Source organism: Rutilus rutilus (genome assembly GCF_951802725.1).
Source record: "Rutilus rutilus genome assembly, chromosome: 14".
Lineage (NCBI taxonomy): Eukaryota > Metazoa > Chordata > Actinopteri > Cypriniformes > Leuciscidae > Rutilus > Rutilus rutilus.
This window is the reverse complement of record NC_140219.1, coordinates 32,832,363-32,842,058: the sequence shown is the minus strand read 5'-3', so window position 1 is coordinate 32,842,058 and position 9,696 is coordinate 32,832,363.

The following is a 9,696-nucleotide window of genomic DNA, read 5'->3' as shown; positions in this document are numbered from 1 at the left end:
TTTGTAATCTGTAACCTATTACATTTCCAAAGTAACCTTCCCAACACTGTACATAACACAGATCCGTGCAGCACTCCATAATTTACTGACGTTAACTTATATTTTTTCCCATTTAAATAGACAAAAAGGTAACGGTCTGATATGTACGATCCAAACCACCTTAATGCCTGTCCCTGAATACCAGCGTAATGTTGTAGTCGATCTGAGAGTATTTTATTATCTATAGTGTCGAACGCAGCACTAAGATCAAGTAAAACTAGTATTGAAAGTATTTGTAATTTTAGCGAGTGCAGTTTCTGTGCTATGATGCGGCCTGAATCCAGGCTGAACGGTTTCATAGATATCATTGTTTTGCAGTAAGGAGCACAATTGAGCGGACACAACTTTTTATAGTATTTTAGACATAAATGGAAGATTTGAAATTGGTCTGTAATTTTGTAACGATCACCAGTGAGAGTGTAACCATCAGAGGGCACTCCAACCCGGACAATCACCACACATCAGCAGACTACATTTCCCATAATCCTTTGCCAAGACTAATCAGCATGATCACATTCACTCTATGTCATTACCTTGTTTAGCTCACCCCATATAAGCCTGGTTTTCCAGCCTGATCTCACGGCAATTCGTATGAATTCTACGAGGTGGCTAAATCGTACGAATTCATACGACCTCACTCGTACGAATTAGTAAGATTTTTGCTACATTCGTATGAATTCATACTGACCCCGCCCTTAAACCTACCCATCACGGGGGTTTAGACAAATCGTGCAAATTTGTACGAGTGAGGTCATACGAATTAGCCACCTTTTTATCACTCGAACGAATTGGTACGAATTGGTCGTGAGATCATGTTGGGTTTTCACACTCATTCCATGCGAAGTCTTGTTTAGCGTTTGTACAGCAATTCTGAGTGTGTTTGTGTCCTGTTTCTCCTGTGTCCTGGTTACCTTGATTCTCTGCCTGTTCCCTCGGATTTCTCTCCTTGCCTCAGCCCTGATCTGTTATTGTTTGGATTGTTTGTGTATGACCCTTGCCTGGATTTGGATTACGTCTTTGGATTACCCCGTTCAATAAACACTGCGTTTGGATCCTCAACCTTCTTGTCTCAGAGCAGTTTGTGACGAATTTGCTAATTCATTTGGATCTAGTTTTTTTTTTTTTATATATATATCATGAGATGCTTAATAACTGCCAGCTTGATATGTGACTGAATGACTGATTAAGTAGTATGATTACAATCGATTGACAGCTAAATTTTTATTGTTTTTCTTCTTATTAGGGATGTCGATTTACATAAATTTGCATAATCGATTATTAAATTAACAATCAATTACTCGATTAATTAACAAGTTAACTTAACAAGTGACATATTAGAAGTGCTCTATTTTCATAGCTTGACAAATAACTGCTTTATCTGAAAATGTGATCTGTATAATCATCGTACATAACGATATCGTCATAAGTCCTCAACAAGTAGAATACAACAAGCACATTTATTTCAATTAGAGACCAAACTATATACCAAGCATGTGTATGAAAATGCACTGCAGATGAACGTGTCAACAGTTTAACAAATGATGCTTTTGCACCATGTTTTTATTTGTAACTTTTGTAACCATTGTAGATCGCATATCTTAATTTAGAGCAGGTGGTCTCGATTGAGCAAAATAACACAATGCGAAGATCACTGAGTGACATGACATGCTGTTTGGCTAAAGCTTCCAGGATCTGATTGCGTCGCGATCTTGATGTCATTTTTTCCAACCTCACGTGAAAATTCAACCAATGGAAACTGGATCTCAGGTGTGTGTGGGTATAGTGGGTAAGCATGATGTGCAGAGACCAATCAGACAGCTGAAGCGCACTTGCACTGGTTTGATCGTTCAGGGGTGCGTTTCCCAAAAGCATCGTTAGTCAACTGTTCGCAAGTTCCGTCGTTATCAGCATAGTTCAACAAGTCTGTGTTTCCCGAAACCATCGTTCTAACGAACATTCGCAAACAGCATTGCAAAGTTGTGTGGTTAGAACAACAGCTCTCGACCTGCGGTTAGAAGCAGAGTTTCTAGTTTGCATTACATGTGGACTTAATAAATCCTTGTCTTGAGCAAAATAAGCAAGCTGACATTCAGTGCAATCTGTGTCTGTAATTTAGAATACATACAAATGTCATTTACGTCTGTTAGTTTGTCAAGAGATTTAAAGCACCGTTTCTGAAGAGTGCGCATGTGTGAACGTGCTCTACTATGTAAGAACGAGCCTGTGATTGAATCTGGAAATAAAGTAAAATAACTGAGAAAAATGAGAAATAGTCCTCAGATGTCATGTCCGTAATTCGATCTCAAACAGATTCATTAAAAGAAGGTATTACTCCACCACGTGCGTGACGTCATAAACCAACGTGGTTGAACGACCCATTTGCAACAATATAGTTTCGGGAAACAGTCGTGACTAGCTAGTGGATTTCTTCAACGATGCATCGCACTATGGTACATTTTTTACATTTACATTTACATTTAGCTGACGCTTTTATCCAAAGCGACTTACAATTGCTATATATGTCAGAGGTCGCACGCCTCTGGAGCAACTAGGGGTTAAGTGTCTTGCTCAAGGACACATTGGTGTCTCACAGTGGATTCGAACCCGGGTCTCTCACACCAAAGGCATGTGTCTTATCCATTGCGCCACACCACCCGGTAGTTAAGCAGCGAGTTACGTCGTTTTACGGGAAACACACCCCAGATTGACAGGTCTTGATTTACCATGCGCCATAGAATAGGAGCGCACAGCTGAAATATCGCTTATATTGTGGCGTTTACACAAGTAGTCCTTTTGTTCGGGAAAATCACTTTTTTGATTGGTTAATTATGTTTTGAAATAAATGGCTAGCCTACCTAATTCATTGCATGGCTTGAAGACATCATCACATTTCAGGAGACTATATATAAGTACGGCGTGCTCGCTTCATTTTTTCCTTGCGTGTCTGCCGCACGCACCTCAAAACTACACACTCTAATGATGACCTTGCTTATTCTACCAAAGTTTTATTGATTAAATTATTATTGACGATTAATCAATCACAGATTAATCATTAGCATCCCTACTTCTTATATTTAATGCATGCTTCTTATTGCTATCAAGTAAGCACTCCCTTAAGTAAGATTCTCATTAGCATTCAGCTATTAGTGCCTGGGTAAGTAAACACTGAACTAAATCTGCAAATGGTATATGTGCAGCTTAAAATGAGAGAAAAAGGACAGAAATGTATTCCGACTGCTTCATCGAAACACCCACTCATGCCTTGGAGCACACAGCTCTCTCCTGCCTCTCTTTTGACAGCATCAAAAGGTTATTCAGAACATCTCTTCTCCAGCGAGTGCACACTTTCTGTCTGCAAGCTACACAAGGGCTCTTTTATTTACAATACACTCCTGCACCTCAAGGCCAGCGCTCATGCTGAATATCCAGGCTACTCCATCCCGAACGCTGTACCTCAGAAAACACAAATAAACGCGGCACCTCCTCCCACACATCTCGCCGAGAACATCGGCGTGGACCTCCGCACCACTTCCCCAGGTGCTTTTAACTCCTGTAAGATGCAGATGTGAAGCGCTGCTAAAATCCCCGCTCGCATTATACAGGCGCTCTGAGAACTTCTCTCGAAAACACTCTCTCGTGTCAGCTGGAACAATCTCTATCTTGATTGCGCCAGTCAGGGCATTCACAGCATGAAGGGTGAGGAATTGATTAAAAGCTCATTATTAATGCTATGTTTGCTTTAATTGGGAGCCATGGCAGAGCCGAACCCGTGCAGATAACAGGGTTGCTGTTGGCGACGAATGTGAAGATAATTGTGTGATCGTACTGAGGAGTATTCTGGGACAGAGAGGACTTCATTGTTACCTGAGTTTGTTTATTAGCTAAGCCATCTTTTCAGCCCGTTCTCATCCCAAGGCGTCATAATACTGACGCTGTTGACATTTCGTCTGCATCAAACGCACATGGCACCCTTTATCGTCAATATGAGACGCAGATAGATATGAGCCAGAAGGCGCCTCCTAGTGGTCTAACCCTAAACCTACCCCAGAACTAAACCTACCCATTTCCTGTACGTGTCATATTGACGCTAAAGGGTGCCATGTGCGTTCGATGTAGACGAAATGTCACAAGGGTCAGTATGTGACGTCCAAGGATGAGAATGCGTTGATCTTTTCTTTAGATTTCTGCAGATTAAAGACAAGTATTAGACAGTGTGAGTAACTGAATTGAATGTAGTGCCTATAGTGTAGCTTTTTTCATCTTGCTTAAGATTAGACATTTGAACAATAATGCTAAGTATTAAACACACAGGATGCTCAGAACACCTTAGCAGCTGTAAAGCAATGTCTTGCCACCCACCCACAACACCCTATCATCGTGGCGGTGCGTTTGGCAAGCAACACTCACATCTTCTTCAGAGTTATTTTTGCAGTTCTGTTTGGTTCCAGTAGTGCTGGAGAAATTACACATTTGAACTCATAATAATAAGCCCAATTCATTTGTTGGAGCCCAATTCACATACGTACGCGCTATAGACAATTGTTAAAGGTTTGGGACTGAGTGTGTTAGCTTGTGGTGCCATCAGCCAATCAGAATCATCGTGACATCCTTTTCCTGCTTCTCCAGAGTGATTTGTTGCACGGCATTTTCACATCACATGTGATTGCTGGAACCAAAAGTACCTGAAACTGAGTGAAAGATGGCAGCGAGGAGATTGTCCACCTCCTGCACCAGCTGAGCAACTGTCATTGAGACGAACGGGAATGCGAATAGAGAGATTTCAAGGTTGTTTTTACCTTCTTGATACATACATACTAGCAGGGCTTGACATTAACTTGTTTGCACGCCAGCCACTGTGGCTAGTGGTTTTACAAAGTTATTTCCACTGTGTTTTGGTAACACTTTATAATAACTGCATGCTATGAATCATTAGTTAAGCATTAGTAAATAGTTAATTCATCTTTTATAAAGCATTAATAGACGTTAATAAGCAGTTTCTAAATACAACTATACATGCTTTATTTATAAGCATATCTATTATGTGTTTAATAGTTGTATTTTCATAAATTAAAAATAATAAATTGAACATTAATAAAGTTTTACATTATTTACAAACCAGTTATTTAGGAGTTTTCAGTTGTTCAAAAGATCATTTAGAAGTGCAAGTAAATGATTTATAAACTATTTAAATGTACATTTATAGATATTATTTAGACATCTCGTAATAGTTACTGTTAATAAATGCTTTATTAACATGTATTCTTACTGTAATTCATGATTAATTCAAAACATTTAGTAGTTGTCAGTTATTTGTTGTGAGCTCATCTAAACTGAGGACTTTTCGTGCCTCGTAAAGCTTTTACAAAAGAGATGTAAAGGCTCAGTTATCTTCTAAACAGAAAAAGGAAACAAACACAACACACTGATACAGAACATAGAAATATTTATTTCAAGATGCAAAAAAAAAATTAAACTGTACAACTGGTTACTTGATATAAAATGAAAAGTAAACCTCTTCAATGCCATAGAAAATAAGAATTCCTGCAGTCCTCCAGAAAACATAACTGTGCTGTAATATGAAACCAAGGCTCTGCAATCTGATATAAATATACATTTCTGTAAAGTGCAAACATTGCTGAATAAAAAATTACCATTGCCAATACTGGATTACAGGAGCGCCACTATATATATAAAAGATTTACGAGGCATAAATAGTCACAAATAGTTAACTGACAACTATGTTTTAGAACTATCTGAACAAATCATGAATTACAGTAAGAATGCATGTTAATAAAGCATTAATTAACACACAGAGTAACTGTTACTATATGTCTAAATAATAAGATGTATAAATGCACCTTTCTAAATCATCTTATGACACACTGAAAACTCCTATTTACTAATGCTTAACTAATGACTCATAGCTTGCAGTTATTATAAAGTGTTACCGGAATGGTTAATATTATCTCATAATTTGACGCACGGATCCATTATACTGTTACACGTGCGTTTTCTTTCTCAGCTGTTTATGTTCACTTAAAACATAACTGACTGTGTTTACGTGAATACTCGCCAAGACCAGCATTTTGACATTGTTTAGTGTGTATTTGACCGTTTAAGTGCAATAAACAGTAAAGAACTGAAGATGGCTTTATGTGCCGCACTTTGGGTGTGAGGACAAAATCTGCAGGAATGTGTCAAATTATGCTCAGTATGCGCAATCTCACGTAACAGCAACAATATTCAGAGAGAGAGAGAGAGAGAGAGAGAGAGAGAGAGAGAGAGAGAGAGAGAGAGAGAGAGAGACAGAGACAGAGACAGAGACAGAGACAGAGACAGAGAGACAGAGAGACAGAGAGACAGAGAGAGAGACACTGGTCTCCTGTATCTATTCTGCAGGAAATGAGTATTGGAAGCGTTTCAGATATTTTAGTGTCTGTATTGAAAAATCAATATTTTTGACAACACTTCATTGCACTTAGTTTATTATTTCAGATGCCTTTTTAAAAGACTACAATTGAAAAATGTATATATTATATATAAAGTTCAACCCCTCCAAAGTGGATAGTAGGAGTGACTGCGTTACACGCCACTGCTGAAATACACCCGGATTTGGGGGGTGGGCGGGTGTTAATATCAAGCCCTGCATACTAGTTTAAATGCAAGGTTATGATTTGTTTTATATATATTAGCAAAACAGTGACAACTAAAATATCAAAATAAATGAGAGAAGACCAATGACATTCAAACAAGATATCTCAGATACAGTTGGTGTATCCCATTGTAAACAAAATTTTTACAGTACAGTAAAAAAAACTTCTTTACTTTGTATGCTAAAAATGTTTGCACATTGTAGATTTTATTGATTGAATGTAAAACAATTAGGGGTGAATTTCTGGCGTTTCAACACTTGCAGCCGCACGGGAATGTGAGGTGCGTGATCGCCAGACAATTGAACCTTTGCTCATATGTGACCGCTCGGGAATATGAAAGGTGCAGGACCACACTCACAACGTAATTGGCCAAGCTTGACGGCGACTGAACAGGCTGGGATCACTTATCGACGTTATCCGAGAGATATATTGCAACTCTGTTACAAATGTTACTCGGGTCAGGCCACCTGCTCAAGTGTCAATAAGACCTCTCATCCAGCATCGGCAGTGAGATATCACCTCTCAGAACGACACCGTTTCCCTCTCATGACTGTTATGGCTAGACATTTGTCAGTGGTCCCTTCCCCTCTCTTTATACACTCACATATTAGAGGCTACTTAACTCAGCACACAAGCTGAAAAATGAACCTTGTCATTTGGCCAAAGGCTTGTTTGTGATTTTATTAGTCACAAACTCGAGTACTGAGGTGACTGGATGATATATGCACATGCTAAATACAAGCCAAGCTCTTTTTTTAATACACCAACAGCAGCAGAATTTTTGTACGGTTAGTGGCATTATAATATACATTTTTATTGGATTCTGTTTTATAATGCTTTGAAAAGGGTTGCCTAGAAATTGACCATGTATTTTGTAATTATGAAAATGTTCGCTGAAAGCAAAGCTGGCAGTGAGATTGTGTGCTATGTGTGTTCCTATGACTTACTATGGCTAAGTTACTGAATTTAATCTTGTTGCTAGATCAATTAGTGTAATGCAAAAAATAGAAATAAAATAAAAGGTCAGAAAATATGCATGTAACCAGCCATATTTTATTTGTTTTATATTTTACAAATATATATTTATTTATTTAATAATTATTCATAATTAAATGATAATATATATATAGAGAGAGATACTGTATGTGTGTGTGTGTATATATATATATATATATATATATATATATATATATATATATAATTATAATTTAATTATGAATAATTATAAAATAAATAAATATGTGTATATATACAGTATATATATATATATGTGTATATATACAGTATATATATATATATATATATATATATATGTGTGTATGTGTGTGTGTGTATATATATATATATATATATATCTATATATATTATTCATTTTTTTGAGAAAATTCTATTCAACCCTGTTAAAATTCTGTTCAATCCTATTGAAGGAAAATCTACTTAAAAATGGCACAAATGACAGCATTTTGTCATAAATTATACAGTAAATAGTACCATAGATAAAATATGTAAGACAATCTGGTTGCATGGGAACCTTGCGTTTTGGGAGCTTTGAGTGTCTCAAGAATGATCATGAACTTTAGATTTTTCCAAATTCAGGTGGCCTCATTTCCAGTCCTGTCCAGAAACTCAGAACATCCACATTAAGACAGCATTTGTCCTACTTCCAATGCCGAGGATCTTCTCCGCGCACTTTTATTAAACAGCAGGCGACCGCACATCTCTCCGGGTTCTGCCAGTCATTGCATTAACCTGAGAGTAAAGAATTTACAAGTGTCGGGGACATTAGGAACATCATGGCCTAGATCCCGTCCCCTGCCGTCCCTGCCATCATAGGCATCCTTGTGTCAAACGCTCACAGTCATTATTGCTGAATATGCACAAGTCAAGCTCTAAACAAACCTGCTGACTGCAGAGATCTGTGTGCAGTGCCAGATGGACCCTGAAAGCACCTGAGTGTCAAAATACTCTGATATATTTGACCAGCAATTTCATTAGGATAGTGTGAACACTAGGATTACAACTCAAAGCTGCTTAATGTCGCTGCTTTGATTTTTCAAATGTTTGCAACAGAATTTAAGTGTAATAAAAATGTGTAGAGTAGCAGTATGAACATTTACATTTATCTGACGCTTTTATCCAAAGCGACTTACAATTGCTATATATGTCAGAGGTCGCACGCCTCTGGAGCAACTAGGAGTGTCTTGCTCAGGGACACATTGGTGTCTCACAGTGGATTCGAACCCGGGTCTCTCACACCAAAGGCATGTGTCTTATCCATTGCGCCACACCACCACCTACGTATGAAAGGAGACCACAAATGCAAACTGAGGACTTCGTTTGAAAACGCATCTTTTTCTCTCAGTTTTGGCCTTCCGTCCACACTGAGACGGCGTTTTCGTTAAAACAAAGCTTTTTGAAAACGCTCTCCAAAGTAGATCAATTTGAAAACGTCCCTTTTGTGTTGTAGTGTGAACTGTGAAACCGGAGGTAATTAAAAACGATGACGTTTAGTCATGTGACGCATATTGTACCAATAGATATTCATGTTTATACTGGTATTGTACCTGTTATGTGCTATAGATTTATAGCACATAACAGGTTGGCGGTTACAGCCGCGGATAAACCGCGAAAAATTATATTTTAATTAAATTCGGCCGGGTGGCGGGCGGTTTTGAAAATTGGCCAAAAACGTTGGTGCGGATGGAGTTTTGTGATGCAGTTTTCGGCGTTTCCCGAAAGTTTCTCATCCACACTGAAACATCAGGAAGCACATGGAAACGCGGAGACCGGAATAATGTAGACGTAGCCTGAGACCACAGGCGCCAACATCCGGAGCTCACCTCTAGTATTCTGCAGCTCAGATTATTAAACCTGGGGTTTACTGCATCTGCTAATATTGTTTGATGGACCTGCACTAACAGGAACAGTTGTATTTTTATTAACTAGCTCTCAAGGAATAGCAGACTCGGAGAAAGCGAGTTAGTTGAACCCAAACAGGTATTAT